Source organism: Gossypium arboreum, chromosome 3 (genome assembly GCF_025698485.1).
Source record: "Gossypium arboreum isolate Shixiya-1 chromosome 3, ASM2569848v2, whole genome shotgun sequence".
In the NCBI taxonomy this organism is placed as follows: domain Eukaryota; kingdom Viridiplantae; phylum Streptophyta; class Magnoliopsida; order Malvales; family Malvaceae; genus Gossypium; species Gossypium arboreum.
Window position 1 is genome coordinate 119979322 of NC_069072.1, and position 27187 is coordinate 120006508.

Sequence of the window (27187 nt, forward strand, 5' to 3'; positions counted from 1 at the left end):
ATTCGTCAGTCACATTCACCTCATGTACAACAAAAACTGGATTAAAACATGAATTAATAACTGAATTTGGAATGGAAATATTATCTTTGATATTAAAACCACCCTCTACAGTCTTAAAATTAAGACCCGAGTCAGTCGAGTGTAAATGAGTACTCCCTGCTTCGAAGCCATTATGATCTGCTTTTGTGCGGGTTGGGCCCACCGCAATTATAGCCTGAATCTCTTTATTCTTTAAATAGTCCACTAATGGTCTACTTGATGAAGGCCCGTCTGTAGCATAGGACTCTACACTTGCGCCTATTAACTGTCCCATTAGGCCATTAGGTCCAGTACCTGCCTTATGAGAATTCAAAGGCCTAAGATCCATTTTATCTCCCCTAACTGCACGCTTTTAGAAATGCTAGGGTTCCTTGGTATGGCCATACTTCCCATAGGTAAAACAAATAGTCGGTAACGCTTCATATTCTACTCTTTGCTTCATGCCATTAACAAGGACTTGAGCAATCAAAGGCTTGTCCAAATTGATGTAAACAACCATCCTGGCGAAGCGACCTCTAATCTTGCTGTTTGTGTTAAGGTCTAGCCGAACAACTTTACCAATAGTCCCTCCAATTTCCTTTAGGATTTTTTTCTTGTATAAAAACCCTAGAAGGCCTGGAAACCAAATCCAAGCCAAAACCGTGCTTGGATAGGGCTGTAATGGACTAAACTCTTTTGTCCAAGGTTGAACTGTCAAATATTGACCATATATCAACCAAGGACCTTGCGTCAAAACTTTTGTATAATCGTTAATGGATTGAAATTTAGCCAAAAAATAACCATTCTCTATATCCATGAAATGGAAAGGTTTAGAAGGGTTCCAAAGGCTACTGATTCGGTTATTAAGAGCCTCATACCCAATGTTTCTTCTAAGCAATTTTAGAACTACTGTGCGTTCCATTTCTTTGAACAGAATGTGTTGAATCCTCTCCGAAAAATCGATTGCAGGAATGCCATTAACGATGGATCTGTGAATATTGCCCTCCAAAATCTCAATATCTTCATTAGAATCGGCACTTGAAGACCCCAACTCTTCCTTATCAGACACTCCAGATTTAGTTCCCAGAAGTTTATCCTTCCAGGATAATTTTGGACTCGAATCAGATTCAACCATCATATTCGTGGCTTCCTCATCAGTTCCTCCTTTAAACCGGACTTTCTTGGTAATGCGATCCGCCTCCAAACGAGATCCATCTCCAACATCGACTTCCAGAAGAGGAGTGTTAACACCAGATTTCAGAGAAAATTCTTGCATAACTATCAGATCAGTAATGAAATCAAGTATTTAAGTCTTCTATATCTAGTTAATGCAGCTTATAGATAAAACGTTATATTATTTATTTTAATTACTTTATATAAAATTAGAAAACAATGGATAAAATCATTTTTCTTTCCATTGTTTTTCTCTCTCCACCAAGTCATAATTAATTACATAAAAGTTTGTATGTTAAAAAAGCCTTTTTAAAAAATGTAAAAAAATTAATTAAGTTTTTATATTAAATTTGCATCTAATTAAGTCTATTTAGATAATAAAAAATTCATTAAGCTCTTTTGTTAATGGTTTCCTTCATTGACCACATTGATTGTTAAAAAATTAACAGACTAATCGATGATGACATGTGATAACTTTTAATTTAATGTAATATTTTCTCATAAAAATTATTAAAAATTTTTATAAAAATATAAAATATAAAATTTATTAAACATTAAAAATAATAAAATTCATATAAACTTATAAAAATTTTAAAAACATATATTAAAAATATAATAAATTTTAATAAATTATAAAATTTTATAAAATTAATAAAACACATTTCAAATATTCAAAATTTTATAAAATGTATAAAAATTATTAAAAATTATATAAACATATAAAAAATCATAAAAAAATAAACTAGAACTGATCAATCGGTTAGACCGAAATCGACAAAGGCACCTGTCTGAAGAAGGACATTAGATTGGTTAAGCTAGGAGCCAAGTGGTTGAATCGATTTTTTTTAAATTTTTTTTATTTTCAATGTCTTATTTAATTAAAATGGAAGGACCTGTCGAACTGGCAAATCAGTGGCATGATCGGTTCGACCATAGGTTTATTCTGAAAGCCTAGGTCAGAATATTTCATATTAACATATGCTAATAGTTGAATAATGAAATTTTATAAAATTAATAAAATATATTCAAAATTAAGTATTTTTGGTATAGTTAGACCAGCGGTTGAATCGGTCAGGCCACTAGTTTGCCAATTCGACCGGTGAATCCAATTTAATTAAATAAAACATTGAAAATTAAAAAAAATAAAAAATCGGTTCAATCTTCCGGCTCCTAAGTCAACCAATCTAATGGCTTTCTCTCGATCGATACCATTGCCGATTCTCGATCTAACTGTCGATCAACTGATTTGATCTAATTCAAGGTTATATGATTTTTATAATTTTTATAATTTTTATGACTTTTCATAAGTTTTAAGAATTATTATGTGTTTTTCCTAAAATTTTAAATATTTAAATATTTTTATTAATTTTATAAAATTTGAATAAACTATTAGAATTTATTATATTTTTATGATATTTATAAGTTTTTATTAAATTTTTATAAATTTTGTAAGTTTATATTAATTTTAAAAAATTTAATTTCTTTCCTATTTTTACAATTTTTTTTTTATTTTTTATTTTTATCATTTTATGGGAAAATATTATACTAAACTGGAAGGTGCCATCTGTCACCATCTGATTGGTCCATTAGTTTTTTTAACTATCAATGTGATCTATGACAGAAACCATTAATAGAGGAGCTTAATTTATTCTTTTTATTAATGGTAGGGGCTAAATTGAGTGCGAATTGAATAAATACTTAATTGATTTATTTGTATTTTCTTAAAAGCTTTTTTTTACATATAAGCCTTACATAAATAAGTAGTTAACGCAAGCTCACTTTTGACACTTCCATGTTTATCTAAGCCCAAACCATTGGCTCTTTAATATTATTATTAGGATTAAAATATAAATTTATCATTATACTATTGGTGAATGGTGAAGCTAGTCATTATAATTTATTTTGATTAATACTTGTCATTAAATTTTGAGAATATGGTTAAACTTGCCACACAATTTTTATGTGATTGAATTTTCTTGCCATATTTTGAATTTTGCCATTATATTGGTTTTTAATTAAATTTTACAACTTAATATTGATTTAAATGATTTGAAAATAAAATTTAATAAAAATATTATTTTAGATATTTTATTTTAATAATAAAAATAAGTTAATTTATAAAATATTGAAAATCAATATATTAACTTATAATGTTTATTTAATAAAATTAAGACTTGAAAAAAGAGATTAACTTTACTTTTTATAAATAACGTATTTATAATTAACTTAATGGATGCATTAGTAAAATGTTGAATAAGGTACTGAAATTCATGAATTAATGCTTGGGATATTGGCTGAATGTCAAATGCTTATTTTTGGTAGTTAATTTAAAAAGTTGCAGATTGATATTCATTTAGAAATTGCAGAAATAGCATGTGTTATCACGATAAGATTTGAATTCTAGGTTACGGTGTAATGTCGAACTTGCTCGCCGTGATGAGACTAAAATAGTATGTCACGTCGCAACGAGAAACTTCTAACATTGCAACATCAGTTGGAAGTTTCTCAACATTACAATTCAGTCTTAATTTGAAATCGTGTTAGCATTAGAGCTTTTGTAAGCTCATATAAAATCCAGAAATGATTATATGTCGTATCATATGCTTATATTAATTGCATTTACATGTTAACTGGTATTAATTGAATATATTTTTATCGTGGTTGCTTCGACAACGAGTGACACCTTGTAGCTCGGACCTAACGATCGGATCGGGTTTAGGGTGTTACAGTCTTGAGTGTCGGAGTGGATGACTCCTAAAAGATAGAGACATAGATGTGACTGATTAGACTGACAGTACATTGGATAAAATCCAAGTAGAATAGATCCTAGATCTGTTTATAGATTTATTCACTTGTGATGTTCATATTGTGGCATACATTAATCTTGAGTGGATAATGAACTATGTATGCGTGACTCGTATACTTTGATGTAAGTAAAAATCGGAGTTCAAATAGATAAGGAACCAAAAATTGGTGCAGCAGGTATACAACTTCTGCAGTAAATGGAATTCTCTCATTAGATTACATGATAGATGAAAAGTAAATATGGTCACAAGTAATTTGTTTTTGTGATAAATGACTTGATTACTATTTGATAGTAATTGACTTTTCATGAAAGATGATGTAATGGTTACCATGAGACAAAATAGGATCATATTAAGAGAACAAATTTATCCTAAAGAGATTAAGAATATCCTATGAGGGTAACACACCGATAGAAAGGTCATTACGTGAGCATTGAGTAAGTAGCTTTGGTAATTGTATGTAACAAGGGCGAGCTCAGTCACGATCCTATAGTGGAATGACTTCGTGACTAAATAAGTTTATTTGAGCACTAATTACATAAGTCCAATCGATCCCTACACTAGCTCGTTAAAACTAGAAATAAATTGCATGTAAATTCAAACGAACAAAAATGAATAGAAATGATAAAGTTAGAGAAATGGATCACATTAGCAAATTAATGTGTTTTCTCACTAAGTATAGAAATGACTTGACCTTAATTTAAGTTTTTCAATTATTATTTAATTAAATAATTGAAGTTCAAAATGGAATTAAATTAATTAATCATTGTGAATCCGTTAAATACGGAAATTAAATATATTTCTTCATAGATTTTTTACGGTAAAGTTGTCATAGCTTTAATAAAATTAGAATTTGGTTAAAAATAATTTATCTAATTAAATTAGTTAATAAATACTATTTATTTTGGGAAAAAGAAAAACATATATTGGGTTGGATTAAATTATAAAGTATTGGGTTGAAAGTCCAAGAAGCACATATAATTGGACCAAATACAAAAGACGCCCAAATTCCCCTCATATTACGTATAAGGGGTGGCAACCCTAGTGTATTTAACTAATATGTGTTGCTCCCTCTTTTTGTTAGGCTAGAAGACTTATTTTTCTATTAAATAAATATTATTTGTATTTTACTAATTGAATCATCTCTCCCTATAAATAAATGGCACTGGTAGAACTTAAAAATACAAGTTTTACAGAAGTTTCACATAACTTTGAGATATAATTATTATGCAAAAAAGTAGAGAAAATTTATTTTCCAAGTATAAATTTTATTTTCTGGAAATAATAATTATGTCGGTTTCTATTGAGAGAGAATTACATTCCTACTGAAAGTAATAATTTTTTTTTGGTTCTGTGTTTGATTCATGATTCTTCAAGCCCATATTAGAACCGATTTTTGGTACAAGAATAGCGGAGAAGGTTGTTCAATTGAAAAATGAAAACATCTAGAATTTGTCTCATACAAAGCACAAATACTTTTCGGGAAAATTTTATTCTTATAAATAGCACAAACTAACTCGGTTTTTAAAATTTTAATTTTTCGCTGTGACAGAAAACCATTTTATTAAACTATATTTTTCCAACACCACCTACACCCATCAGTTTCATTCCAATACTCGCCCACGTATAGCGTTGGATTTGAAATGGTCGCTTTGTAGTCCACTAACACTTTTAATCTGTAGTCCTTTAATGTAGAAACACAGGACTCCTTATCTAGATATCGCAATCCAACACAACACTCTTTCATTTCCCTATCCTCTGACAATATTTTGAATACTCTTGGAATTTAAGAGCATGTGTCGCATCAGGGTCGACGGTCGTTAAATAATTGGTGGGTTGAAATTGGATTACCATGTCATCCAAATAAATAGTCAAGTACCACGATGAGAAAATGTGTATAATTTAGGTATCAATTTGTAGGTTAAGTCAAAATTTTAAACAAAATTTTTAAACAATAAACATGGAATAACTTTAAAAAAATAAAGAAAAAGAAGTAAAAAATAATTTACCCCATTTATAAATAAATACTTCAAATAAAGAATATCATACATTAAAACCTATAATATGAACATAACTATTTTTTAACCTTATGTTATTATAATATATATAATATTTAAAAAGCCAATTTCTATAATTTCTTTTCTTTTAAAATTACCATCTTCCTTAATTAATCACATCTCTCTCCATAAGCAGAAAATTTTAATAAAATTCTCTTTTAACTCTTACCCCTACCTTCCTCTTTGTCGATGATTTTCTTTTTTAAATTCTTTTGTTACATAAACTTTTCGAAACTCAATATATCCAAAACTAATTTATATTTCATTAAAGATTAAGCTTAAAATCATTTTCTTGGCAACTTGGTCTTAACAATAACAACTACAATCTAAAACCTCAAATCTAAAATATTTTTTTAACAATCAATCACGCTTGCAAATAATATAGTGTAACGCCCCGAAAATGTAAATATTTGATTTGTTAAATTTTATCATAAATAAACATTTGTTTTAGTGGTTAGGGGTTTTAATTGAGTGTTTGGGGTCATGGGTTCAAGTCCCTATCATTATTCTTCTAACTTAAGCACTATTTTCACTTAATTTGTTTTAGAATGAGCTTGCTAGTTCTGGGCTAAGGTGTTAGCTTACTCGTTGATCTTTTGTTCGAATCCCTGCTTGAGTGAATTGGTAATATTTTTATTATTTTCATTTGAGCCGACCACTAATTCTGGCTTTGGAGAATTTGATAAGATATCATAATGTTGGGGCAGTTTAAATATTATTTTATTTTTATCTTATCTTATCTTATTTTTATTTTATTTTGAAATTAGAGAAAAAGGGATTTTCTAAATAAAACTATCCCCACTTTGCACGTTCCCTCTTTTCCCTATTTTGTTCACATTGTTCGTCTCCCTTTTCATGTGAATTATAGCAAGGAAGGTCTTCAATTTTCTTTTCTTTTCCTAATTTTGTGTCCCCAATTTCCTTGTGTTCTTGATTGGTATTTACGCTACTCAATTTCGGTGGTGGGTGTCGATTGAATTGTTGATTACTCGGTTTTTGCGTAAATATGATCATTATTTGTTTCTTCTGTAATTGAAGTTTTTCCTTCCATTATTTTTTATTTTGCTAAGTTGGGGTTTTTAGTGTTGTGTTTCCGTTATTAATCTTCTAGTTTATTTAGGTGAAGGTCACAGAATGATTAATCCACCAAAGGATTAAGGCTTGAGAAGGTGTTGTTTACGTCTAAGGGTAAGGATTTTTTTTGTTAATTTGGAACTGTGGTGGTTGTTGGGTTAATCGCTTTGTGGGTTGGATTGGTAATTTAGGAAAATCGAGAGTATATCCTCTTAAATCTACTCGCTATTGTTGGCTAATTCGCTAAGTGTTTGATGCTTTTAGGTACTGGAATACTCAATTTTTTGGTTTGCATAAAAAACTATCCAGGTGTAATGAAAACCCGAGAAAACAATGAACGACGAAAGCTGAAATTTGGGAATGTCAACGCCATACAACCATGTGCTAGGTTGTGTGGTACGCCGTGTGACAGGCTGTGTACTAAACTGTATGAGCTGCATGGGTGTGTGTGAGGCCACGTGCGAGACGCGTAGGCCCAAATTTTGAAAATTTTCCCTAGGGTCGTATTCATCGTACGAGAAGAATGTAGGCCTTTTGTAGGGTCCGTACGGTATAAATTAGGCTATAAAGCATGAGTTCTAATGTTCTGTTAGTGGTAAATTCGATTTATGTACGTATGATTAATAAGTTATATGTATATAATCTGTTATATGTTAAACATGATCTATATTTTTTATAATAAGCATGTATGTCATATACATTTTTGATATTAGTTTTTTTTGCATGTGCATTGGGGTGGGACATATGTTTGCGAAGGAAGTATGGGTAGTTTAATCTATCTGTTGTATCTGGTGGCTTAGCCACATATATTTTTGTTACTGGCGAATTCTCGCCTTATGATCTGGCAATTAGACTGCAAATGTTCTGAAAAGTGACATAAAGTAACTAAGCAGTATGTAGGACTAGATAGATAAATAATAACCTATATTGTGTGTAGGTATGGTCGAAGATGGTGTGTAGCGGATGAGGGTAGGATTGTGATGCTCGATCTGATATGTTCTATTTCTGCTTTGTAATAAAATATGTCTAAATGATGTTTGAAAGCATGCCTGAAACTAAATCTATGTTTCTTCCTTTTTATAAGTTACACACCGAGCTTGAAAGCTCACCTCTGTCTTTGTTTACTTTCAGGTAACCCCCAGACTTAGGACAGGTCGGTGCGACGGGAGCTCGCTTAAACATTTTTTGTTAATTATGCTATTTTAAATTCCAATTTACTCTGTTTTTGTTTTGTTGAACATTTTGGGACTATTTGGTTTTGGACTTTTATTTGTTGTTTTAAACTGTTTATCGTATTTAAATCAAAATTTCACTATCAATAAAACGTTAAAATTTTCAAAATATGACTTGTGTTCTCCAAATTGATTTTAACTAAGAGTTTCACTGCAAACAAGAACATTTTGTAGATATAAATTTAGTTGAAAAAAATAACAAATTAAATAAGAAAGATATTTTCACTTAAAACAAACCGAGATAGTTTTCGTTAAAATCTGGCATTTTTCTACAAGCTTAAATTATTTCTAGGTTTTCAAGGAGCATCATAGTAGCTTCTTCAGATCTAGCCGTAACATTTAGGCCAAGTTTGGGGTGTTGCATTCAATGGTATCAAAGCTAGGTTCAAAACTCGGGCTGTGATTTTGGGTTCAAATTTTTGTGAAATATATTTCTCAAACAAAATTTATTTTTCTTTAAATTTGAAAAAAAAGACTTCATAGAATCCCGAGTCTCCAATGTCGATCCTATAAGTACTTCTGCCTTAACTAAACTTTTAGTTTAGAAAAGTACTATGATATTAGAATTACTCTGTGGTAGTTGGATACAGTGACAACTCTGTAAACTCTTTTGATAAAGTTTTGGACATAACATATTTGATAATAAACTTCAAAACTTATACATAAAATTCTAGTAATGTAGATAACATACAATGAGTGTGCGTGGAACTCGTGGACGATGTACCCGAGGGCGTGGTGGGGGCCGAAGAGGAGCTCGAGCTGAGCCATCCTCGATGGGCAACATGTATAATCTAGATACGAGCAAAACTTTGGGTATACCTACTGCTGAGATAGGGTCTTAGACTTAGACGCTGGGGACGACACATTATCCTAAGCCATGTTAAAAGTCCTTGAAAGGGTCGCTGGGACCCATTCTGGATGTAGGAGCCGAGGGTTGGTAACTGAACGACTGCAGTCTTATAGAGCAAAGATATTTAGGGGCGTCGCTTGGGTTGCCCCGACTGTGACCGAGCAGTGGTTGGTGCCCATAAAAAGGATTATGAATATAAAATAAACTTTACTCCTAGTAGAAATTAAAAGGTGCAGTGTCCTTACTTCGCGATGAAGCTTATCAATGGTGGTTGACTGTTAAGAAGGGTACTCAGCTTGAGAAGACTACTTGGGATTATTTCAAGAATGATTTCTAGAACAAGTATGTGGCGGCGAGTTATGTTGAGGCCCGTAGACGTGATTTTGTAGGGCTAACTTAGGGAGATAGGACTGTGGTTGAGTATAAGGCTAAATTTTTTAGGTTGAGTAGATATGTTCATGGGTTAGTGGAGATTGACTACGATAAGATTATTCAATTTAAGGAAGGGTTACATTATGACATTAAGGTATTGGTGGCTCCTCAGAAGGAGCGAGGCTTCAAAAATCTCGTAGAGAAGGCTAAGATTACTAAGGACATAAAGCGCACGAAATGTGAGAAGAGAGAAAAAGAGAGGAGGCAAAATAAGAATAAAAGGGATTTAGGTCATTTTGGCTCTGTTCAGCGGCCTAAGAAATAAGCCATATCTTATGAGCCTCCACGGGTTGAGGCATTGGTTGTATCTACTAAGATTCAGTTATGTGGGAACTGTGGTAGGCGTCATATAGGCGAATGCTTGAGGAGGTTGGGAGCTTATCTACGATGCGGGTCTATGGAACATCACATTATGAATTGTATGTTCCATTTTGATTAGGTGCAAGCTCCAAGTCTAGGTTTGGTTCAGCCTTAGAAGGCAGTTTAATAGCCACCTAGGGGTCGTGGGCAGGCTAGAGGTGGTAATGGTTTAGGTAGAGGTCAGAGAGCACTGGATAGAGGTGCAAATCAGACTGAGACTAGGCAACCTTTTTTGGTATATGCAGCAAAATACCGCGAGTATACAGACGCTGCTTATCTGATAACCGATATGTTCTTTATTAATTATATTCCATACTTTGCACTGATAGATATTGACTCTACTCACTTGTATAGAACTAGTACTATTTCTGTGAATCTGGGAATTCCTGTTGAGAGTACTTCTAATGAGGTTTCTTTGATTAGCCCACTGGGTCATTCGGCACCGGTAATATTTTTAGGAGGTGTCCATTGGAGATATAAGGTGTTGTGATTCCGACTAATCTGATAGAGTTACCGGTTAGAGAGTTTGATTTGATATTGGGAATGGGCTGGCTTGTAGAGCATCAAGTCAGCTTAGACTGTGCTACTAAGAGGGTAACTCTGATATCTGAGGATGATATGGAGATTGTCATGATCAGTGAGCATTGAGATTACCTCTTCAATGTGATCTCCACTCTAGTAGCCAAAAAGTTAATTCAGAAAAGGTGTGAGCCATTTCTGGCCTTTGTGCATGATTTGAGTTCTGTGGGATCTCTTGTTAGGAATATTCGAATAGTTAGAGAATTTTCAAATGTCTTTCTTGAGGAATTGTTAGGGTTGACTACGGATAGAAAGGTTGAATTTGGTATTGAGATTTTATCAGGTACAGCTCTAGTGTCCATTGCTCCCTACCGCATGGCACTGAATGAGCTTATGAAATTGAAAGCCAGATAATGACCGACCGATTCTGACCTACTTTAACAAAGTGGTCTCGGGACCACAAATTCGAAGATAGAAAGATATTATTATTTTCTTTTGTTTATGAGGTTATGGTACGATTATATTAGTGCATGTAAAATTTGTTTAGTTAATGTTAATGTTTTCAAGCCCGATTGCTATAAAGGACTAAATCGCATAAAAGGAAAAAGTTGCATTTTAGTACCCAAATGTGTTAAATAGCTAGAGAATCAAAATTTGGAGTATTTAAAGGGCAATTAGACCCTTTTTAGAGTGCTTGGCCAGCCATGGGAGACAAATTGGTCAAAAAGTCCAAGTTTGGTTAGGTTTGGTGGCTAATATGACTAAAATAGAAATAAAATAAGAAAAAGATGATATCACCTTCTCATCTTCTTCTCTACCACCGAAAATATCAGCCAAAATAGAGGTTTGAAAGCTCAAAATATGCAGCAACTTAAAGCACTCATAAGTAAGTAATTTTAATGAGTTTTCTTCAAGTTTTTTTATATTTTTGAGACCCTTGAAGTATGAGCTTTCAAATGAGGGTGATATCTTACAAAATAGTCAAGAGTTTAGGATTTTACCATGAATGTATTTGTGTTATATGCTGAGTTTTTATGGAAGAATATGAGTCCTGGTTGTGTTATAAACAACTTTTGTGAAGGGTGTTAGCATGAAAACACCTAAAAGGACTATTTTGCATAAGTTGCAAAATAGGTGGTTAGTGTGTAAAATAGTGAGAATTCGAGATTGTCATAGTAGTAAAAAGAGTTTATCTAGGCTTGAAATACGAAGAAATTCGATAAAAATCGATTTTTGAGCATAGGGGTAAAATGGTCATTTTGCCAAGGCCTAGGGGCAAAATAGTCATTTTACCAAAGTTGTGAAATTATGAATGCCTAATTATGTTTTGTGACTAAATGGTGTATATTGTTAATATAGATAAAGATTTTCCAAAACCGAGCCTAGACAGGGGCAAAGCCAAGCAATCCAATTAAGCCGTCTAGTCAAGCACTTTTTGTAATCTGAGGTAAGTTGTATGTAAATAATACAACTACACTGTTAATACTTGTATTCATATTTTCATTGAATTGATATTGTACGAGTTGTTAAGTTACAAATTGAGAATGCCTTGTAATATTTGAGATAGTAGAAATATCCCGTTGAAACCTTAGGATATGAACTGAATATTCGTGCCAAGACATTAGGTGATTTGTACGCCGGTGTAAGACATGTCTAAGACATGCTTCTGCCACATTATGAGAGCCAGTGTAAGACCATGTCTGGGACATGGAATCGGCATCCAGACGAGGGCTAGTGTAAGACATGTCTAGGGTATGCATCAGCCATATTATGAGAGCCATTGTAAGACCATGTCTGGGACATGGCATCGGCACAGAGATGAGTGCCAGAGTAAGACATGTCTGGGAAATGCATCGGCCTCGACAGAGATAGCCAGTGTAAGACGTGTCTGGGACACACATCGGCTAGGAGTTGTGCTAGTGTAAGACATGTCTGGGACATGCATCGGCATGCATTTATGAGAGCCAGTGTAAGACCATGTCTAGGACATGGCGTCGGCAATATATCCCATGTTGAAGGTTCATAGAATATCTAGTAGTATTCCAAATGGTTCAATGGTGAAAGTTATAGTTCAATTATGATAAAGAATGGATGATCATGTTACGAGTGTTACAGGTACCTATATGATAGGCATGAGTAACGAGCTAATTTAGAAAATGAGACTCGAGTAGATGATAATGAGTAAGTTAAGTTATGTTTACCTTTGAGCTTTAAGCATGATGGTAAATGGTGAGATTGTTGTATATTTATTTATATGCAACTTACTAAGCTTTATGCTTACTCCCTTTTCTTTCCCTCTTATTTCAGTATCGCCAGGCTAGCTTAAGGGTTCCATAAAGTCAGAGATATCGATCACACTATCAGCCGCAACACTCGGTATAGTTTGATTTATATTTTAGAAGGTGGCATGTATAGGGCTAGACTAGGATGTTTTATTAAGAGAATTATTCATGTATTTTGGCTCAAGTCAAAAGCCCTTCACTTTGTATTAAGCCTAGAATAATGGCTAGTATTTATTTTGATGAATGCATATAATGTTCTTTCTATAGATGAATTGGTGTCCATTGTGATGAAATTTGTATATTGATAGGATCTTGTATAGGTTGTGCAAAATGGGTGACAAAATGGCTTGGGAAATAGCCTAGTTTGTCCACACGGCTCTTACCCATGGGTGTGTGTTATGGCTGTATGTCCCCTACACTTAAAATTTTAAAGTTATTTTAGTACACGGGCAGGCCACACAGGCGTGTGCCCATGCCGTGTCATAAAGTCAGTATGCATACTAGTGGTACACGGGCAAGAGACACGACCGTGTGTATCGGCCGTGTGAATGACACGGTTATAGGGCACAAGTGTGTGCTTGGGCCGTGTGATTTTGGTAGAATGCCCAGATTTTCAGACATGGGTTCGGGACATGGGCGTGTCCCTAGCACACGGTCGTGTGTTCTATATCCATACGGGCGTGTGGTGTCTTGATGCATGAAACTTTTCTAAGTTTTTCATAAGTTTTCGGTTGGGTTTTGAACCACCCCAGATGTATGATTTGGGCCTCGTAAGCTCGTTTATGAGATAAATTGCATGTGAAAAGAGAAGTTTTTAAAATTTTTTTATGGCCTGATTTTGTATAGTTGGTTGAGTTAAGTCAGGTAACACCTTGAACCCTGTCTAAGCGTCAGATACGGGCGAGGGGTGTTACACTCAGCTTCAGGAACTTTTCAATTGAGGGTTCATTAGGCCTAGTGTACCCCTGTATGGAGCACTTATTCTATTCGTAAAGAAGAAAGACAGTACTATGAGAATGTGTATGGACTAATGTCAACTGAATAGATTGACGGTAAAGAATAAGTACCCATTTCCAAAGATTGACGACTTGTTCGATCAGTTTCGTAGGGCATCTGTATTCTCGAAGATTGATCTTTATTCTGGGTACCATCAGCTAAAGGTTAAAGAGGCTGATGTACATAAGGCTACCTTTGGGACTCGTTATGAGCACTACAAGTTCCTAGTCATGCTATTCTGTTTGACGAATGCTCTGACTGTATTCATGGATCTTATGAATCGGGTTTTCCAGTCGTATTTGGATTAATTCGTCATGGTTTTCATCGATGATATTTGGGTATACTCTAAGATAGAGGATGATCATGATAAACATCTAAGAGTAGTTTTATGGATACTCCGTGAGAAAAAGCTCTACACTAAGTTGAGCAAGTGCGAGTTCTAATTAAGTGAGGTCATTTTTCTAGGACATGTGGTGTCTGCTTAGGGAATTTGAATCGACCCTAAAAAGATTGAGGTTGTGCTTAAGTGGAAATAACCTAGGAATGTGTCAGAGATTTTCAGCTTCCTTGGTTTAACGGGTTATTATTGGAGATTTTTTTAGGGGTTTTCACTTATCAAAGCTCCTCTAACTAAGTCGTTGCAGAAAAATACACCATTTGTATGGACTGATGAGCAGCAAACGAGCTTTGAGAAGCTCAAGTCTGTTCTAACTCAAGCACTCGTTCTCATACAGCCTGAATTCGATAAAGAGTTTGCGGTTTACAGTGATGCTTCTCACATCGGTTTGGGTTGTGTTTTGATGCAAGATGGCAAGGTAGTGGCTTACCCATCCTGACAGCTTAAGTCACACAAATGTAATTATTCCATGCACAATCTTGAGTTGGCTGCTGTTGTCTTTGCCTTGAAAATCTGAAGGCACTATCTGTATGGTGAGAGGTGAATGTTTTTATTTTTATTTTTATCTTGACATCCATGATAGGATTTAGATTTCTAAATTTAATTTATTATTTATTCATTTAATGAAATGGATAGAAATTATTATTTTTGGATTAAGTGAAAAGGAATATATATATCAAAATCTATTTGCTGGTCAATTATCTTCATCTTGTAGTGTATGATGCATATATTTCTTCTTTACACAATATCTATATGTAATATCTTAAACTCGGTCTAGATGTTACGGCTAGATCTGAGGAAGATACCATGATACTCTTTGAAAATCCATAAATTATTTAAGCTTGTAGAAAAACGCCACATTTTAACGAAAACTATTCTGATTTATTTTAAGTGAAAATATCCTTCTTATTTCATTTGTTAATTTTGTCGATTAAATTTATATCTACAAAACACTCTTATTTGCAATGAAACTCTTAGTTAAAAAATTCTGGAGAACACAAATCATATTTTGTTGATAGTGAAATTTTTATTTAAATATAATAAATAGTTTAAACTGCAAATAAAAGTTCAAAACCAAACAATCCCACAATGTTCAACAAAACCAAAACAAAGTAAACCGAAATTTAATATAGCATAATTAACAAAAAATGTTTAAATGAGCTCCTGTCGCACTGACCCATCCTAAGTTTGGGGGTTACCTGTAGCCGTTTGCATCTAGCATGAGTACACCCCCTATAAGGTGCATAATGTAAGCTCGAACGGCATGCATCACCTCCCATTCACTGGCAGTACTCGACAAATGCTCGAAATTGGCCTTTAGCCATGAAAACTTCAAACCCGTAAATTTTCCCTCACTAGGCGAGTGTTTAAGTAAGTCATAGCAAAGGGCGGCCAGCCTAGAGATCAAACTTATACTCGTGACCGCATTCTCGTCGATGGGGAGCTCAAGCTACGGTGCAACATCCTGTAGAGTGATGGTGCACTCCCTACACGAAAAATGAAATATGTGGGTCTCCGGACGCATCGCTCGACTAAAGCGAAAATTAAGTCGCATCGCAGATCGAAGGTCCAGATCAGTGCCGCTGATTCGAATCCGGCTAACTCCAAGTATGGCATTACGTGTTCATCTAGCAAAAACCCTACACTATTAACACGGCCTCTCAATGCGTGATACAGGCCCTGACATTATTAAATTAGCAAAATAGTTAATACAATCTAATTTAATTTCACAAATGACGTGAGTATCAAATAACAATTTTATTACCATATCATTAATAGTACTTGATATGTGATTACCATTATTAATAAAAGAACCCATTTGTTGTAAATCGCAATTAAAAAATAAATTCATTTAATTTGTTGCAAAAATACAAGAAATAATTTGGAATTTTAGAAATAGAAAACACAAGAAATATCTCATAATTTCCCATAATTTACCTACAATAAAAAAACTTTATGTTAGTTTAAAATGATAATATAATTTAAATAAATATAAACTATCTAAATATTAAAAACATACAAATCAAAAAAAAAAAAAAACATATCTGTTTAGTTTCTTTCAAACAACCTATAAAATTATATAACAACAAATTTAATCATCATTTCAATAAATTAATAAAATTTTCAAATAAATAAAATAAATTAAAATTACATTATAAAAATTGACATTAATAAAAAATCACAAAATACTAAACTAAACACTAACAATTTATATAATCTAATCATAAATTACTAACAAAATAACTATAAATTATTTTTAAAAAATTACATTACTAAAAAATCACAAAACCCTAACCTAAACAATAACAATTTATAAACTAATCATAAATTACTAACAAAATAACTATAACATTTTTAAAAAAATTTACATTATTAATAATTCACAAAATACTTAACACTAACAATTTATAATCTAATCATAAATTACTAACAAAATAATCAGTAAAATTATTTTTTTAAAATTTACATTACTAAAAATCACAAATCACAAAACACTAACAATTTATAACCTAATCATAAATTACCAACAAAATAATTAACAAAATAATTTTACATTAATAAAAATCACAACATACTAAACTAAACATAACAATTTATAACATAATCCTAATTACTAACAAAATAATTTTAAAATAATTATAAAAAATACATTCATAAAAATTATTAAACCAAAACCATAAACACTAAACTTAAACAATTTATAGATAATAATTAATAACAAAAAATTTCACAACATATTAATCAAACTCTTTAAATTAAAAACAAATTATTTATTAAAATAATACATACCTTTTTTTCTTCTTCTTTTCTTCCCCTTTCTCTCCTTTCTTTCCCTCATTTCTTCCCCGGTGCCTTCATCTTATAGGGGACCATGCTTATAAGGTCTAGACTTGCTCATGGGTCGGGCCACTTGGCCTGGCCCGATGGCCTGCTCGAAATGTGAGAGGGTTTGGGCAAAAATATAGGCCTGAAAAATGGGCTTGGACAAAAAAATAAGGCCCGTTTAAAAATTGGCTAGGCCTCGGGTAAGGCATTTTTGACCCGAGCCTGACCTAAATTCACTAAAGGACAAAAAATTCTACGTTTTTTTTTAATATTATTCTCTTGTTGTTTTCTCTAGTTTGCTACCATTTTACTATTATGTTGTTATTGTTTGGATATTATATAAAACTTATTTTATTGTTAATTTTTTATTATTTTAAAGGCATTTGTTAATTTTTTTAATTATTTTAGAGGCATTTGCTTGTTAAGTTGCATCTATCTTAATGTTATTTAAGTCTACATATTTTTTAAAATTTATTTTCAATTTGTTGAGAAATATTTATTTTGATGTTTTTAATATTTTGATGTATTATATATATTTAAAAATTATATACAAATAATATAAAAAATTAATACAGGTGGGTCAGGCCGAGCTCGAGTTTTAGCATTTTTATCCGGATTGGGCTTGGACAAAATTTTAGGCATATTTTTTAGACCAGGCCAGGCCCACGCCTAGTAAACGAGCCTAAATTTTTAGTCGAGCCCAACCCATGAGCACCTCTAATAAGGTCCTCCATTTCAAAATATTTTCCCTTTTCAAGGGACACAACACTGTTTAGCAGTGTGCACAGCAGGAACGGGGAAGGAAGGCTGGGGCGTGGGCGTCCGGCGCAGGGGTGCAGGGGGCGGATGAGATTGGTCGGCACTAGTGCCGCCTATCTGACAAGCACAACCGGTGCCGCCAGTCCAGGTGGCTTGACACGCATCACGGGCATTTTCAACCCATATTTTGACTCGTTGACTGTATTTTGACCTGATATATATATATATATTTTAAAAAATAAAAATATTTTTTATAAAAAAATAATTATTATAAAAAAAGTGGTGGCGCCTATGAGAAAAACTCCACCCAAAAACATACAATTTTGGTAATTAATCCCACGAACAACCCATTTTAGAAATTAATTTTTTTATATTATTTATGCAAATTAGCCTATTCTCACCTTAGGGCTTGAAATTGTTTTTGTCTAAATTAGTCTCTAAACTTGGTAATTATTCTCACGTTGAAACTTGAACTTGGCAATTGTTCTCATATTAGGGTCTAAAATTTCGGGTTTTCAATGACTAACTTGGACAAAAAAAATTCAAGTCCAAATGTGTGAAGAATTGACAAATTCACGGTCTAAGTTGGACAAAAAAAAGGTTCAAGACCCAATGTGGGAACAATTGTTAAGTTCAAGACCTAACTTAGACCCAAAAAAAAGTTCAAGCCTTAATGTGAAAACAATTGCCAAGTTTAGGGCTTATCTTGGGAAAAACGTTTTATTAAGACCCGATTTCTGGTGGTGTCGAAAAGGCAGTTTCAGGACCCTGCTTTCGTAAACCAAGCTTGTAAGTATTTTTAAATATTTACGTTATTATTTAAGTGAATTGGATTTCGTATAAGTAATTTAGTTAAAATTTTGTAACCTTCCAAATCTGGCCTAGACGTTAAACCTAAATTCGAGAGATTACATCAGCCACCGAAATGACCTAGCAAAACTATCGGAGTTTAAAAATCGATCATATTTAAATATTTGATAAATTTTAGAAGAAAACTTAGTCTAATTTTAGAAAAACTTACAGTTTAACCAAAAACCGATTAAATTAATTTTTATCCTTGTAATCGTGTCTACTTTTGAAAAGTTAAGTAATTTTTCAATTTAATTCCTTAACAAAACATATTTACAAATTAGGAGCGGAAAAGTGATATTAACGTAATTTTAATGAAAACCATGTTTCCATGCATAGTAAATTTAAAAAAAAAATCATATTTTAATAGTCTAAATGAATTAAATGTCATGCATTGTAACACCCCTAACCCGTATCCGCTGCCAGAACAGGGTTTCGGAGCATTACTACCATTTACAGATCACTAAAAAAAATTTAAATACTTACCGATTCAATGCATCATATAAATAAATATATTACCATTCAATCAACAGTTTGACAGTTGTATAAGCATCAAACAACAACATTGTTAGTATACTTGCACATATCTCATATAAATTCAACATCGATATATCTATTTTCTCGACATATCGCACTTGAGTTTAATAATAGTCTCAATTACATAATTTCCTTGTATCAACATATCAAAGATAATCATATATGTACATGTCATGAAACATATCATGCTCTTACCGCTTTCTTCATAAGCATATATCATTCATTTCATTATATCAATATTTCATGCTCCATCATTTCCATATATTTTATGTATATTTATTCCGGTAATAGCTTATATCAAACTTAACATAAATTATATTTCATGTACTTGTACTTATTTCGTTTATCTATCTTCATAATTATTTCATATAACCATTCGTCATCTGATACATATTACCTGAATATCAATTGTTCAACAGATGCTAGAGCGTCTCCCATCCACGGTCTTATTTATCTTTGACATGATGCCATAGTGTCTTTCAACTATGGTCTTACTCATTTTCTGTCATGTTGCCATGGTATCTTTCAACCATGGTCTTGTTCATTTCATATCACGTTGCCATGGTATCTTTCAACCATGGTCTTACACATTTCATATCAAGTTGCCATGGTATCTTTCAACCATGGTCTTACACATTTTATATCAGGTTGCCATGGTATCTTTCAACCATGGTCTTACATTTCATATCGAGAGCACACTCATGAACCTCATCCTTGCAAAGGATTACCATCGAGCTAAATCCTCGCAACGACAATTACTCTAATGAGCTTGGATCCGAATTACCACCCAAAGCTAAATTGACCCTAATTCGGATTACCCGTCCGGCTAAATCCATTTTACACATATTCTTCGGAGGGCTATATCAGATAGGATCACCCGTCCTGCTAGATCCTTTTACCGTCAATTCCTTTTCGAGATCCATCGAATTTTCCTTTCATTCAACCGGGATTTCTTCCCATTTTATCAAATATATCAATGTTTTATAAATTTTCATACAATGAACATTCAAATCATATTCACATCAATAACATACAATCTCAAGCATTTCAGAATATAATTCAAGTTACACGAACTTACCTCATTGATTGCTCGTGTTTATTATTTCATTATTCTGATATATTTTCTTTTCCATGATCAAGTCTCGTATTTGTGTCGTCCGGATCTTTATAAATAAATTTGATCATCATTTTCATTCATTTCATATTCTAATACATTTAATTAATGCTCTAGGCAAAATTACCATTTTGCCCCTAAACTTTTAATTAATGACGATTTCATCCTTAGGGACAGGAAAGTAAAATTCTTGCAATTTAATCCTTATTTCCAACTATTATTCTCATATATAATGATAACAGTCCATGAATTCTATAAAATATCAAAATTTTTCATAATTTCAACACTTTTCAATTTAATCCCTAAAACATGTTTTCCCCCGATCTTGAACTAAATTGATAATTTCGTTAAATTTTTGTAATTTAAATAATAAAATAATCTATTTCATGCAATTTAGTCATTTCGACATTTTTACAAAATTGCCCATAAAATTTTACTTTTATTCAATTTAGTCCCGAGCCTAAAACATGCAAATTAGCCATGCTAGATGAATATTCATACATATTTTCCTCCTCCTCCTCTCCATTCCACATCCTTAATTTATATAACATACAACAAGTAACATTATCAATAATTTCACTATTTACTTATATGTACATTCAAAACTGTCCATTTGCGTCATAGTCACTAAATTATTTATATATTAAGCTACAGAACTCGAAATTAAGATCAGTTAATTTTTCCTAAAACTAGACTCACATGTATTCTTATCATAAAATTTTCAGAATTTTTGGTTTAGCCAATTAGTACAGTTTATTCATTAAAGTCACCCCTGTTCTGCTGTCTGACAGTTCTGACCCTTCTTCACTAAAAATTAGTTATCTCCTTTTACAGAATTCAAATGATGTTATAGTTTGTTTATAATAAAACTAGACTCATTCAGGATTCTATAAATATAAATTTAAGCCTATAATTATTTTTCTTCATTTTTTTATTATTTTTCAAAGTCTGAACAGGGGAACCCGAATTCATTCTGACCTTGTCTCACAAAATTCATTATATATCAAAATTTACAAATTCATTGCTTACACTGTTTCTTCTATGAGAAACTAGACTCATTAAGATTTAATTCCATATTTTTTTCATCTTCTAATTCAATTTATAAAATTTATGGTGATTTTTCAAAGTTAGACTACTGCTGCTGTCCATAACTATTTTAGTGCAAGATATTAATTACCATGTTATAACACCCTTATTTTCTTTTTCTACACCATTTCTCATCACTTTCTCTTATTTTCTCTTCACTAACATATCAAGAACATAGGACCTTATGTAATAAAACTCTACTATAACATTATTTCCATGATTTATCAACAATAACAAACTTAAAAACATATTGAAATCTTGATGTACTTACCTTATTCTCTTGATACCAATCTTTAACTTTATTTTCTCTCTCCTCCAGCTTCTATTTCTTGAATCCAACTTGATATTCTAACTCCCCATGTTCTCCTTAACATTTTTCTCTCTTGGTAGCTATGGAAATTCATTTGATTTTTGGGTGAAAATGGTGAATTTTGGTAAAAGGACCAAATTGTAAAGAAAGTAAAACTTTCTTTCTTCCTCTCTTTCTCTCACGTTAGTTTGCATGGAAAGGAAAGATGATGAAAATTCTTCATCTTTCTTTCCTTATATACTAAATAAATAATAAAAAATAATATTAAATATCTCATAAAATATTAATAAAATAATATTTATCTAAGTAATTAATTTAAAATATCATTAACATAATCATTACATTCTAGAATTCTCTCTCTTACTAATTGACCATTTTGCCCTTCATGATCTTTTAGAATTCCATCCTTGAGTCATCATTTAATTTGGTAAAATTGCAATTTAGTCCCTCATAGTTCTTCACTTATTCAATTTGGTCCTAATTCATCCATTTTCCTTAGTTTCTAGATCATTCTACCCTTAAAATATTTACACTATTGGTCCTTCAACTTTTCATATTTACACTTTAACCCTTTAAGTCTTGAGTATTTACTCTTAGGCAACAAAACTTTTCTAACTTTTACAATTTAGTCCTTTCCTGAATCAAGATATCATAATTTACTTCCCAATGTTGCCATAACTCAAAACTTCCCTTTTTATCATTTTATTTCCTTATTTTATTATATCAAGGATAATATATTACTGTAAAGATTTTCAGGGTATTACATGCATGCCTAAGTAAAACCCGAAAACTAAGTCCTGTGCAACAATTTAAATAAAACAGTAAAGTTTCAAATAACAAAATTTGTAAATTAAAAAGTCTAGAATACTTTTATATAAAATTAATAATTTGAATCAAGCCCTTCGAATGTCGAGTCTGCATCCTAACCTTGTGGGTTATTTATAAATAAGAAAAATAAGGGGGTGAGCTATTTAAGCTCAGTGTGAGGCCCATCACAAGCAAAAACTGTGCAAACTGTAGACAAGACACATGAATTTAACAATTTCAAGAATAAACACATTCACAAAGCACTTCAAATTAACGGTTCTTCACATAAAACACTTCACCTCACTATCTCAGAACTCAGAGTAATAACTACCAAATGACAATTCGGAATATCATTATTTCATATAAACTTAGGACAGGAATAATCAGTGCAACAATTTATTATACAGAAACACTATTCATAGAATAATTTGCAATACCAATTTCAACCTATCAACATTTTAGATCATTCAACAATGTGCATGTGTATATATATGTATCATCTTAGAAATTATTAGTTTTGTATGCACATGTTTCATGAATGTCATATAGTTCCGCTTTAACAGAAAAAGTCGTACCCGATCGCTACACACCACATTGAGAGTTCCTTAGAACTCCATCCACCAACACACTAGGTTTGTGGTTAAACCACTACTGGTTCGCAAATCACAACTGTCATAGGTTGCGGTCACACAACAATATTTGCATATGAGAGTTGTTACATGGCTGTGAGTACACAACGAATCCTGCATATGGAATTTGCTTTCGACTGTGGATACACAACAAGTACCCGTAAATGGAATCTACCATTGGCTGTTGATTCACAGCAATACCCAACAGATGGAATATACCTCTGGTTGTGGATTCACAGTGGTTTGTAGATGAGAACTGCTGCATGGTTGTGACTTGCATAACCATTTTTATTTTGCAGATAAATTGCCAGATCTTCCTCCCTACATATCGTCTTACCCCATGCAATGCAATATGTAATGCTCAAAATAAGTCAATATAATAGCATTTAATATGCCTTTAACGAAACAATGCACTGGCAAACAATATGCTCATAATAGTTCGATTCAGTAGCAATTAATATGCTAGTGACAAATTAATTCAGTAACTAAAGTCATGCTTTCTATGTGATCGGTTTAACGGCATAAGGCCTAATATACATACAATCACCAAAATAGTTATAATAGAGATATCTGTTGTTAACTTGGAATTTAGTCATATTGTTAACAAGATTTCAATTTGGTTTGTTTAATTTTTTAATTTAACTTAAACAAAATTATCCGAATTGAATTTCATTTCACTCGACTCTATTCTAAAAATTCACATCGAGTTAGGATAATAAAATAAGACTTGTCAACTTGACTAACTCAAAACAAAGTTAAGACAATAAAATAAAACTTATCAACTTAACTAACTCAAATATTTTTCACTCGATTTGATTGAACACTCACATGTGGTCTTAACCTTGCCATTAAACTAAGACCTAATTTCTTTTTAAAAAATTCATACAATAATTATTTTTTCTTTTTGTTTTTAAATTTTCTTTATGTAACTACATGTAATATATAAAATTTAATTTAATTATAATATTAACTTTAAATGAATTCAATTTTTTTATTTTTTATTATATATTTCAATTCATTTCTTTTCCATCAAAACCTTTTAAACAATACTACTTAATTACTTTTTCATCAAAATAATCTAATGAATTCGATCTTGAGGTTAATATAATATTGAATTAGATATATTTAAAATATTTAATTTTAATTGATGTTAAATAATTTTTTATGAAACAAAATAAATATATTTAATTTTATAACTCTTCAATATGTAATTAAAATTTCATTATTTTATAAATAAAATTGATAAATGAATAAATCAAATAGAAAATGCATAGATAAATAATAAAAATGGCACAATCATTTCAATTTTTTTTGGTATACATATAATTGTATTTTATTTAAAATTAAAAAAATCTCAAGAGGTTATAAGATCTTCAAATCAAATGTAAGTGATAAGTAAGCATTCTTAGAAGGAGAAAGGATTGTATGAAAATGTGATTCCACGTCATCCTTATCCTTTTCCAATGGGAGAATGACAAATTAGATTTTTGCTCGCCTGATTTTCAGCTTTTTTCTCTTAAAAAAATTCAAATCCAACTAAAAATGTTGAAAATCAGAAGGAAAAATCTGATTTGTTATTCTTCCATTGGAAAGAGATAAAGATGACATGGAATCACAGTTTCATACAATCCCTTCTCTTCTTAGAAGTGTATTTACACTAAATAAGAGAGAGGGATAAGTGTCTTTTAGAAGAAAAAAAATACATAGTAGTGTATATATATATTAGGATCGATGTAGTATGGATATAAATAGACATACATATATATCAGACTGTATCTAATATTTTACAACTAATAAGCTGATAAAGTGTTTAATATATGTTATAATGTTTGCAAGATTCTTTTTATAACAGTAGATTGAACTTGTCTACTTCATTTATCTTGTGCTCACCTTCTTTACTGATAACAATTCCGACTAATTTGTAGGTTTTGCCTCTTCCAGCATATGCACCACTGTTTCCATGGTAGGTCTAATTGCCAGTAATTTCATAGTGCACAAAATGGCTACCCTCAATACCTTGATTGCATCTTCTTTCAATACTTCAGGAATTCTTGGGTCCACTATGCTTAATATGCTCTCTTTGTTGTTTATTTTGCTGCAAACCCTAACTCACAATATCCTTATTATCTCAAAACTCTGGCTTGATTGGCGTCTTCCCGCTCATTAACTCCATTAATACACTCCGAAGTTGTACACATCACTCTTTTCGTTCACTTTGTAGGTGTAACTGTATTCTACCATAGTTTACTATTAACAAACATATGCATGTAAGAAATGAAAAGTGACATATAGATGTATACCAGGAGCTATGTAACCATGGGTGCCTGCAATGACATGGGTCGTGTCTTTAGCTCCATTGCTCTGAACTATCTTGGCGAGTCCAAAATCAGCAATCCTAGGCTTCATAAACTCATCCAACAATATGTTACTAGATTTGACATCTCGATGGATCACCAATCTTTCTCATCTATGATGAAAGTACTTTAGCCCTTTAGCTGCCCCAACTACAATCTCGTACCTTGTATCCCAATCAAGCTCCATTTTATTACTCGTATGCAATCGATCCCATAAGCTTCCATTGCGCAAGTACTCGTACACCAACAAGCATGAGTCTTCATTAGTGATGCTGCAATAGAGCTTCACCACATTGACATGCCTTATTAAGATCAATGTTTGCACTTCCATATCGAATTCCTTTTCCTTTCTGGCACTTTTGCTGAAAATTATGGACGTACTCGGGCTCTTTTTGTGGCTTTTCTGTATGTGTTTCACAGCAAGTTCGACGCCATTCAAAAGTGTTACATTGTATACGTTCCCTGATCCTCCTTTTCCAATCAGATTCTCTTGCTTAACAAAATCAAGGATTTTATATTTAGTGAAAGTTAAATTATGGAAAGACTTTATGTTTCAAGATTTTTCCTTCAAAGAAAAGCTATTGTCTTTTTATTTTCTCCTTACATATAAGAAGCATCCTAGAGAAATAAGCAAGACGGTTGCCCCGAGCGTGAGCTAAACTATAAACGTATGAGTATCTTTAGACATGTTAAAATCTAGTTAACATTGCTTGAAATGTCGGATCGTTGAACTACAAAGGTCAGTGTTTCCAGTAAAGCTGCCATTATATGTTTCAATAGAGAAAGAATTTGGTATAGGACCAATTAACCAATTATAATACAGACCAACAAGGTTCAGCTTGAGTAACGACAAGTTCTTTGGGTTTTTCCTGGAAAGTTGATTTCCAAACAAGTTCAAAGAGTTCAATGTCGGTAAAGATCCTAAAGATGATGGGATTTTGCCAGAAAGAACATTATCATCCATGTTTATGTTACTGATGGAAGCACAAGAACCTAATGAATTTGGTATTGAACCAGACAACCTGTTGTTCTGCAAGTTAAGGTTGCTAAATTTTTTAAGCTCCCCGATTCTATGAGGGATTTTTCTGAAAAATTGATTGTCGTTTAGCTCAATTCTAACCAATGATTTAGCTTCTGAAATCACCTGAAAATCGATTGTATTTAGATGACAGTATCTCTATTTTTTTCGCGTTCTTGATATCAGTTGTAATTGGTCTTTCAAGTTGATTGTAAGCAACATCAATTATGTCAACTTCCTGCAATCCCCATATTCCTACCGGAATGATTCCGGTAAGCGAGTTGTTACTGACTCTGAACCATTTCAGAGTGGTGAAACTTGCATAAGTCATCGAAATTTCGCTGGAGAACTTATTTTGAAGCATAAGAAATGCTCCCATGGTCCCTTTTTTGCACATGTCCGGCGGGATTGGACCAGTCAAGAAATTATCTGATACATCGATGTAGTTAAATTCAGCCCAAGAACCAAGTTTTTGAGGCAAATGACCCGTCAACAAGTTAGTGTAAAGAGGCAGGTTCACCAGTTTCTTGAATTCCCCCAACTCCGGCCATCCATGATGTATTCCAAGTCTCTATGTTGAGACTATATCGGTCTGACCCATCCCATATTACATCTGTTGAGGAGATTGAGGTAAGACCGGATTTAACCTTCGAGGAGGAGCCGATTTAGATTCTGGATCAAGACGTTAAATTCTTGATAAGGAA

At 32.3% G+C, this 27187-nt stretch overlaps 1 pseudogene; it reads right to left on the reverse strand.

Annotated features, from left to right (window-relative positions):
* Positions 1-400: 400 nt before the first annotated feature.
* Positions 401-27089, reverse strand: LOC108477461 (receptor-like protein kinase 7; annotated as a pseudogene).
* Between the last annotated feature and the right edge of the window lie 98 nt (positions 27090-27187).